This window comes from Hibiscus syriacus, unplaced genomic scaffold (assembly GCF_006381635.1).
Source record: "Hibiscus syriacus cultivar Baekdansim isolate YM2019G1 unplaced genomic scaffold, ASM638163v2 tig00009942_pilon, whole genome shotgun sequence".
Lineage (NCBI taxonomy): Eukaryota > Viridiplantae > Streptophyta > Magnoliopsida > Malvales > Malvaceae > Hibiscus > Hibiscus syriacus.
The window spans coordinates 706,071-717,002 of record NW_024062205.1 but is presented as its reverse complement, the minus strand read 5'-3'; positions in this window follow the sequence as shown (position 1 = coordinate 717,002).

The following is a 10,932-nucleotide window of genomic DNA, read 5'->3' as shown; positions in this document are numbered from 1 at the left end:
CCATTTAAAAATGCACTTTTAACATCCATTTGATATAATTTAAATTCATTGAAACATGCAAATGTTAATAACATTCTAATTGCTTCCATCCTAGCTACGGGAGCATATATTTCATCATAGTCTATGCCTTCTTCTTGAGTATACCCTTGACCAACAAGTCTAGCCTTGTTTCTCACTATATTACCACTTTTATCAAGCTTATTTCTAAATACCCGTCTAGTACCTACAGTAGACTTATTACTAGGCCTTTCAACTAATGTTCATACTTTACTTATATCAAATTGATTTAACTCTTCTTGCATAGCCATAATCCAATGTTCATCATTTAATGCTTCTTTAATATTCTTAGGCTCTATGCATGAGATAAATGCAACATAATTACAAATATTTCTAAGAGAAGATCGAGTTGTTACCCATTTGGATGGATCACCTATTATTTCACCATCCTTGACATAGTTGTATTCCCTTGGGTAAGAGACTTCCCTTTCTTCAATGGTTGGATTCTCAAGAGGATCTTGAGCTTCCTCATCTTTCGTTTCTTCCTTTGATGATGGTTCTCCAACGTCATGTCCAACGTCATTTATGTTTATAATACCTACATCATCATTCACACAAGAATTTTTCCTTAGAAGGAGATTATCATCGAAAACAACATGTATAGACTCTTCTACAACTAAAGTTCTTTTATTAAATACTCGATAAGCTTTAGAATTTAAGGAATAACCCAGAAAATTTCTTTCATCACTTTTAGCATCAAATTTTCCAAGATTGTCTTTATCGTTGTTTAAAACAAAACATTTACATCCAAAAGGATTAAACTAGCTAATGTTAGGCTTTTTATTTTTAAAAAGTTCATATGGAGTTTTCTTCAAAATAGGCCTAATCATTACTCGATTAATAACATACAAGCAGTATTTGTGGCTTCCGCCCAAAAATATTTTGGCAAATTATTTTCTCAAAGCATGGTTCTAGCCATTTCTTCTAAAGTTCGATTTTTTCTCTTAACAACTCCATTTTGTTGAGGAGTTCTAGGTGCTGAAAAATTATGGCTAATACCATTAGAATTACAAAATTTAGTAAATTGAAGATTTTCAAATTCAGTTCCATGATCACTCCTAACACTAGTTATAGAGTAACCTTTTTCGTTTTGGATTACTTTTGAAAACGTGATGAATTTTTCTAATGCTTCATCTTTAGTACTTAAGAATAGAACCCAAGTATATCTAGAATAGTCATCTACCAGTACAAATTCATATTGTTTTCCACCCAAGCTAGTAGTCCTAGATGGCCCAAAAAGATCTAAATGGATCAATTGTAATACCCTACTAGTGGATACATCATTAATGGATTTAAAAGAAACTCGCTTTTGTTTTCCTTTAGCACAAGCATCACATATTTTATCATTATCAAATTTTAGTTTAGGCAACCCTCGAACTAAATTTCCTTGAATTAACCGTTGCAAAACACTCATACTAGTATGTCCTAGTCTCCTATGTCATAACCAACTATCATGCTCATCCTTAGCAACTAGGCATAAATTTTTCATATCTATAGAATCTAAATGCACCATGTAAATGTTTCCTATTCTATGAACAACAAGCATAATCTGATTAGATGCAATGTCAATGACTTTACAACTATTAGTATCAAACATGACATTGAATCCCTTATCGTACAATTGACTAATACTCAATAGATTATGCTTTAATCCATTCACATATAAGACATTCTTAATTTGTATGGAAGAGGTATTACCTATAATACCTATACCTTCAATGTGACCTTTTGAGTTATCACCAAAGGTCACCTCTTCTCCATTTTTGGCGTTGAGCTCTATGAACCGGCTTTTGTCTCCGGACATGTGTCTTGAGCATCCACTATCAAGGTACCATGAGTTTGAATTTGTTTCTCGTGCCTTGTAGCAATGCTCCTTTTTCTACAAACATAGATTAATTTTTTATTTTTGGTACCTAAATTCTTTTGGGTCCATATTCATTAGTTTCCAAAATCCTAGTCTCATTAGATATCCATTTGTGTAGGATATACTTATCTTTAGTAGTAATGAGTTCTTTAGGAACCCATATACTTCTAACGATTTTTCCATTAGAGATTCTTCGGGGACCTCTATGATTGTAGTTTTTAAAACTTTTCTAACAAAGTTGGTTTTAGAATTTTCTCCTTTTTCAAAATGTTTTGATCCAACTTTATCAAAAGAAGCTTTAAGATATCAATTTTATTTTGATGATCATCATTGACTCTTGAAAGTAGATTATGCAAATCAAATTTTCTTTTCAAATTCATTTAATTTGATTTGTAATTCTTTGTTCTTACTTTCAAGATCATTGTTGGTTTTGGACATAAGACTATTTTCACTTTTTAGTTTTGAAATATCATTTTTGTATTTTGAAAATAAAGTCTTATAATCCGAAGCCAACCCATTATAATCCTCTAATAACTCATCATAAGATAATTCATCTAAATCGAATGAGTTAGAGGTTACCTTAGAATCTTCCCTGAATGCTATCAAGCACAAGTTTGCTACTTCTTATTCCTCTCCATCGGAACCTTCTTTATCACTCCATGTAGCCACATGAGCCTTGTGCTTATTCTTTGATTGACCCTTTCTCTTCAATTGTGGGAAATCATATTTGACATGCCTCGGCTTTTTGCATTTATAGCAAATGATCGGGTCCTTCTCTTTTGGTTCATTCTTGAAGCATTCATTTCATTTGAATGTTCTTCCTCGGTTTGGCCTCATTAATTTTCTGAACCGTTTGGCAAACAATGTCATTTCCTCGTCATCATCATCTTCATCTGAATCACTCTCATCCTTTGTTGATTAGAGAACAACTCCAACGTTTTTCTTCTTTTCGTTCTCCTTTGGTGTCTCATCAATCTTATCGAGGTCTACCTCATCTTGAAGCATCATTTCATGAGTGAGGAGTGAACCGATTAGTTCTTCAAGGGTTAAGGACTTTAAGTTCTTAGCCTCGATGATTGATGTCTTCTTTGATTGCCACGATTTTAGAAGTGAGTACACCAACTTCCTCACAAGCTTTTCATTTGAAATGATCTCTCCATATGATTTGAGACCATTGACAATCGTGGAAAATCTATCCGTCATAGCTTTGATGTCTTCATCCGGTTTCATCCTGAAATTTTCATAGCTATGAGTTAGAAGACTAATTTTAGATTCTTTTACCTCGTCGGTGCCTTCATGAGTGACTTGTAGTTTGTCCCATATCTCCTTGGCGGTTGTACAAGGTGAAACTCTCTTATATTCATCCGGTCCAAGAGCACAAAAGATAATATGGATGGCTTTGGAGTTGAGCTGAAATATTCTTGTGTCTCCTTCACTCCATAATCTTGGATGACTGGAAGGTTTGATGTATTCGTCTTCTATAATATTCTATGCTCCCATGTCACTTGCTTGAATGAAATCCATCATCATATTCTTCCAATAAGCATAATTAGCTCCATTGAAGAAAGAAGGCTTGTTAATGAACAATGAATCAAGACCGAAGTTGAAGTTTGAAGTGGAGGTCATTGATGACTTGATTATCAATGTAACTCTTCTCGGATCTACTCAAGAGGCGATTAAACCTTCAAATGAGTCAATCTCTGATACCAATTGTTGAGTTAATCAATCGATGGAATCGACCAATATGGGGTGAATTGGCAATTAAAAATTTGGTGGAAGCTTTTGCAGAAAATTGAAAGTAATTATACAGCGATTTAGAGTGGTTTGACTTTCTCAACCAAAGTCTACGCCCACTACCTTAGATATCCACACTAAGGATTTTCCACAAATTCATTAATTTGTCTTTCTTTTGAGAACAAAAAGTAACATTACAAATCCCTCAAGAATTATACCACAAATTCTTAAGAACACTCTCTCTCAAAGAGAACAATACAAATTTTGCAAACTTACAAGAAAATCCTCACAAGGCAAGATGTTTGCACAATTCTAGAACAAAGAAAGAACACTCAAGAATAATACAATTGAGCACAATAAGTGTTCTTGAAAGCAAAAATGAATATTGAACGAAATTTGGCTTGAAATTGCTCAAACTTGAGGTTTGATGCTTTCTCTTTGATTCTCTCTTGATTCTTGTTTCTTGTTATTTATTCTTATTGATCAATGGCTTCTCAGCTTGCTTAAATACTCCTTCAATTGATTCTGAACGTTGGGGATGATTAGTGGAGTCAATAGAGCCATTTAAGTGTGAAAACAATTAATAAAATAGGTGGGAGCGTATGGTGCATCGATGCATAAGACTAGTGCATCGGTACACTATGTGTAAAATTCAAATATTTCGACCGTTGGAAGACTTAGTGCATTGGTACATTGAGGGTGCATCGATGCATATCTCGTACATCGATGCATAGCTTGTGCATCGGTGCATTAAATGCATTCGATGTTTTTATTTGTTCAAGAGTGCATCGATGCATAAAGAGTGCATCGGTACACTAAATACATTCAAAATTCAATTTAATTTAGAGTGCATCAATGCATGGACTAGTGCATTGGTACATCTCTTTGAAAATTGAATTTTTGACTCGTTTTTAGTTCGAAATACTTTGTGAAAATTATTTCAAAAACATTTTAAGATTAAAACACAACTTTACACTTTAGTAAGGATTGAAATTGAATTTTGAAAGACTTGGAGTAATATTTTGATATTCGAATAAATATATCAAATATACTTAAGAAAATCTTTTGTAAAATCTTAAAATTCATTTAACTTAATTTGTTATATCGAAACATCAAAATGTTTTCAACAGAGCTCAAACAGAAATGATCTTTAAGAAGTCTAGTAGTGAAATAAACTAGTTGCACTATTATGTATACATCTTATATGAAGATCATGCCAAAATAGTGTAGTATTCCAAAAACGTTCACAAGGATCATGAATTAATAGACATCTTGATGATGAAAACTGAAAAAGATGAGACAAAGACGAACCAAATTACATTTCCTTCCCAGATCAACCCATCGATCTTGACACTTGTCAAAAGGCTATAATTTTTTGAAATATAAATGTGTGATTTATTTATTTGATATCGATGAACTGATATTTTGCTTCAATTTTGAGTCTAAATGGGAATCATTTTACTTTATAAATATTTATATCAAATTTTTTGAATACTTTGCTACAAAGAAGAATCTCTTTCTCTTACATTAATGTGTCTCTCGATGTGATTTCACTTAAAATTCAACGTAACAAAGACGAAGATTGCATAATTTCTCATAAAAGCGGGTCTCACAACATTGAGTCAATTAGAAAATAGTCTCCCATGTGATAAAGAGGGAAACCTACTCACGAGTTAGACTTGAAAATTGATGAAAATAAAGTGATCAAATCAAACTTTTAGAGAGTAACTTTGCTACAAAGGTTTCATGCAAGTAACCTGAAGCATCTAAGGTGTTTGACATCTTTTTAAGGCAACCGAGATGCCTACTAGCTTGTCAATTTTAATTCCATTAGAGAATATATCCCATGTGGTAGGAGTTTCTATTCAAATTTCAAAGTCATCCAAGGATGTCTTTAGCCCGACGTGGATCTACAATGAAATCCTATCTTGTTTCAATACCAAATATCCTGGTCCCATCAATTGAAACCAAAGCTAAGTTAGTGTCTTCGGATAAAAGTCAATCCATCTAACCAAGAGTAGAAGATTTCTGGGTTGAGAAAAATGATCAGATTATTTTCTGGGAAGCAATGTTATCTGATTTATAATGACTGCATCAATGTTTGGGAAAGTTCATCTCCAAGAAATATGTGATACAATCAAGACTAACAAAAGAATATTGAGACTTCTCTTTGAAAATAAGAAAGTAAAAAATGGTGCAATTGCATTTTAGGCATATATAAGGGCATTACATTCATGACATTACATGAATATGTACAATTTTGTAGATTACTCGAGACAATTTTAACTTCACAATAAAGGATATTGAGCTCGGAGTACACCCGAGATCGACTTAACTCACAATGGATGAGTCATATGCAATATAACTTAACTAAAAAATGAGGAGTTATCTTCCATCCAAGGTTTTCAAGCCAAATTTCAACTTCACAGCGAAGGATATTTGAAGAAAACCTAAAATCGATGGTGATTTAGCTTAACTCAACGATGGAAAACTACTTTCCAACCCAAATTTCGAGTAAGATTTTAACTTCATGAAAAAAGTTATCAACTCAAGTTGCCCAAGATCGACTTAACTCGTGATGAAAGAGTCATCTGCAACATAGCTTAACATAACAACGAGAATCTATTTTCTAACCAATGTCATCAAGTCGAATTTCAACTTCACAGCAAATGATATTGGACTGAAAGAACACCCAAGATCGAATGCAATTTAGCTTAACTCAACAACGAGGAGCTACTTCCCAACCCAGATTCCGAGTTAGATTTCAACTTCACGACGAATTATATCAAGTTTGAGTCACTCAAGATCGACTTAACTCACGATAGAGGAGTCATATACATCATAGCTTAACTCAACAACGAGAAGATATTTTCCCAACTGGTTCTGAGTTAGATTTCAACTTCACAACGAAGGATAACTGACTCGAGGAACATTCGACCTTGAATTCACTCACAATGGAGGAGTCAACAACACCATAGTTTAACTCAACAATGAAGAGTTGTGTCCTAGGCCAGATTAACCCTCAGAGGACTCACAAATTTTTAAGTCAAATTTCAAATCTACAATGGAGAATATTGGACTTAAAGAATAATCATCTTCGAGTCAGATTTCAACTTCACGATGAATAATATAAAGCTCAAAGAAAATCCAACTTTAACTCAACACGAAGAACAAGTTTTCACCTAATTTAACCCGCGAAGGGGAGTCACCCGAAGATTGATTCGATTCCTGAAGAAAAGTCAAACATCTCAATATCGGATGAGCAAGCTTGCTTTCGGAAATCATCTATTCTAAAAATCAAACGAAAATTTGTGTCTTTTTAGTTTGTTCTATTTTTGATACACGATAATGACAAAGGGGCAGCTATAGACACTCATTTTTATTCGAAGTTTTATTTCAAGTTTTAATCATTTTATAATATTATGATATAGTGTGTGTATATATATAGCCTTTTAAAAATGTATATATTAATATATATATATATATATATATATTATGAAATATATATATATTAAAAAATATATACAATTTTTAAAATATATATAGTATATATATTATATTATATATATTATCATTTTAAAATTTATTATTATTATTGTTACTAATATTTTTTTTAATTTTAATTTTCAGGTTTGGTTTAACTCTCAATCCAAATTCAAGGTCCAAATTATTAGATAGAACCCAACAAAGTCCAGAAGTATGTCCAGCAAAGGTTCAAACTCGGAAAGTCCAACAGACATGCTCACCTGGCCTAGTGAGCGAGCAAATAGGCCCAGTTCGAATCAATCCAAAAGTCCAGAAAGAAACGGGTCGGGATGAGAGCCCAAGAGGAAGCCCAAATTGCCTAACTCAACAAACTAAGGTTCCTAACATAGTCATCAAAGCCTCACAACAGAGAGCCGTTAGATCGAGATGAGTATCAATGACTAGAATCATAAGAGAGATATGGTTTCTAAACCCTAATAACACTATCATCGTCGACTTCATCACATGATCCAAGTTGAGAAGCGAACCCGGGACTACCCGAAGCACCGTTGCGACTGTGTGGATATAGAGTTTAACAACATAATTACTTGCTTCTAAATTTTCTTTTGTTACAAGGGAAAACTTGCTTCTAAATTTCACGTACAAGCTTGATATGATTGTTAGACATGGTGTATGAAAGAAAGATCTTCACCGGTAAAAGTTCAGCTGATGGTCATGTAATTTGTATTATAAGTTCAAAACAATTGGGCCATCTTATTTTTATCTAACTATATAAGATTGAGTTCTTGTGGCTCCGTTAGGTTTGGGCCCTGGAGGTTCAGTTGGTACATTGTCTGTCGCCTTAGCTAACAAAGAACCATCTCTTTTAACTTTCAAGTTGACCTTCTATTGTCTCCTTTAGACGAAGTTTATTCCAGCTTTTGTACAAATCTGTTGCTAAAAAGTATTTGAATACATACACACACATATTCATACATTTCTATCTTCACATGTATTGTATGTTATTTATGTAAGAGTATACAGCTGAAAAGTAAAACATATTTTATTTATAATTTAAGTTATTTATTTTGGCTAAGATTTCAGAGGAAGTGCGGGCTAAGCATTCCAAGATCACATATGCAGACCTATACCATCTAGGGATGGAGTTGAAAGAATTAACAAGCCTTTTATTTGAGATTTTATTGCATCGTGGTGGATCAAAAAGTATACAGTCTATTCATTCGACTTTATAGATAAAATCCTGAGATGAGGAAATTAAAAGACAGATCTTTTGCCTTTAGCATTAAGAAATTACGATGATGTTGCACAAGAAAGTTCTTAAACCGAAATTCTCTGTATCTTTTGCCTTTCAGAGGATATCATTACATACTTCAACTGGACTTACATGAAAAAAGGGTCTTTTTTTTCTTCTATTAAGCTATGAGGCTCTTAGAGAACTAAAGAGACATTCACATACTGAGTTGATAGGAAAACTGAATTGAAAACCTCCTTCGTGGAGTTTAAGGATAGGGTTTGTGGTGCAGATTACTCAAAACAGGGCTTCTTGTTTATCTTTTAACTAATAGCAGATTGTCTCTATTATACATTATGTGGCGATATTAACTATAATATAAAACTAAATGCAATTGTGTTAATACAAAATCTTGGACAGATACTAAAAATGATTACTGGTACTTAAATAGCCACTAATTCTAATCTGGTGTTAACGGTTGCAAAAGAAAATAAAGTTGTGTATCTGCATTTATAATTCTTCTGTTGTGTTACTTTAAACTAGATGGAAGAGATAGAACTAAACATGACCTTAATAGAATATATTATGATTGGACTGTCATCATTATCCTGTTTGACAGATAAGGTCATGTTTTGTAATCATTTAGAGCTGTCAGTTGATCCTAGTAAACATGTTCTTGAAGAATGCTTAGTTTGGATGAAGAATGTGTTTCTCTTAACAGATCCAAAGATTATTTATGTGCCTTCTTATATTTCTCTATATCAACTTGGATCTTGCTCTATATATTATGACTGATGAACAAATAAATGTCTGGATTATCATTGTTGACTAAAGGTTCATCACTCCCTTTTTCGAGGTTTAATAAGTCTATTCGGTAAAACAATCCATAAGTTTGCCGTTCGGCTTTTCCGTCAAGTTTGTCCCTCTGTGTGGTGCCAGGTATGGTAGTACAGGATTCATTCAGCAGCAAACTGTTTCCTAGAAGCCTCTTCTATACTCGTCAAGTGACTCCAACTAGATTAGTTAACAATAGTTATGCCTAATCTTATCCTAAACAAGGAGAGAGTGGTTTGGTACTTGTATCCATTCAATTTGGTTCATTGACGAATCAATCTTTTGTTTTTGTAAACTGCTATAGGCAAATTCCAAAGGTTTCTGTATTGGAGAATCGTGATAATCAATTCTTGCACTTAATAGGGTATCCGTGGAATCCAAACTACACTTACTAGTTCAGGGAACAGTTTCAAGTATTCATCTTGTGCATGTTACCAGCTTACATTGAAAAGTGCATATGATCTTATTTTTCTAATTTATGAAGTGGATGCTTAAATTTTCATTTCTTTTTTGGTGGATCCTGGTGTTAGGTGCACCTCATAGGAGGGACATCTTTTATCGAATGGGTCTATCTGACAAGGATATTGTGGCGTTATTGACCTTGCATGTTCTTGTCTTTTCCTGGTTTTGTTGGTTATAACTCAATATCAAACTTTTGCACTCATCCAGAGAGATCAGTTTTTGATGGCCCTTGGACTAATGAACCACTGAAGTTTTGGTGACTCTTACTTTGTGTAAGATAAATCTTCTATTGGCAGACTAATATGTTTCCTAATTACTTGAAATTCATGCGAAGCCATTTACTAAGTTGAAATCAGAAGGGCTATTCCAACAGACATAGCTTTGTTGGATGACCCTGAGCTCTATGCAAAGATAAAAACTACAACAGTTCTTCGTTTTTTTTTTATGTTTCTCTTACAGCTCTGTTTGGGCCACTTTTGCACTGGTAGAAGTGTCAGAACCTTACCTACATGAAGAGGTTGGACCAATATTTGAGCGGCAATTATTTCATCTTACTGGATTTAACCTTTGCTTCAGGTAGGGTTTGTGCTGTAATATCTGCTGAACACTTACTGGCCTGTCCTGTGATCCTAGGCTAACGTTTGCCAAATTGGGTCAAACACTGGCTAAAGCCAACCACTATCATGGAGTACCAATCGTGGACAAGGTCATTTTGCAAAATGCAGATAAATATATTTTCTGCTATAATTCCCTCGTCTGGTAAGCACCTATTTCCCAGGTTGGTATCTGGTTAAGTTGATTGAAGTGTTCGGTTGGCATCACCCAATTCTCGGTTAAGATATTCTCTTTAATTAAGCTCTTATCACCATTAGTTTTCATTGTTTTTATCTTCACCTTGAGGCAGCTCTTTGATGCCCAGAAGGAGAGATTAAAAACTGAAAAAAGTGACCCGTAGTCCCAACCAGGTCAGCACTGCCTCTGTCCCAGATAATGCCAACCAAATTACATGGGAAAATAAAGAAAAATTGAGGTATGGTGTGAATTTGGACGTCTGAAACAGACCTTCCACTAAGGTTAAAAGAGTCCCACATGGTGGGGGCAGCCAAAAGGTAGGTAAGTAGGTAGGTAACGTAAGGGTCTTGATCACTTTTTGGACAGCTCTTCTTGTTCATAAAGTCTTTGTTCAAATTCAATACCTAAGCACATGATATCCACGTTCTGCTGTATGGGCACCACAACCTGATCATTGCAATCCTTACCTAAG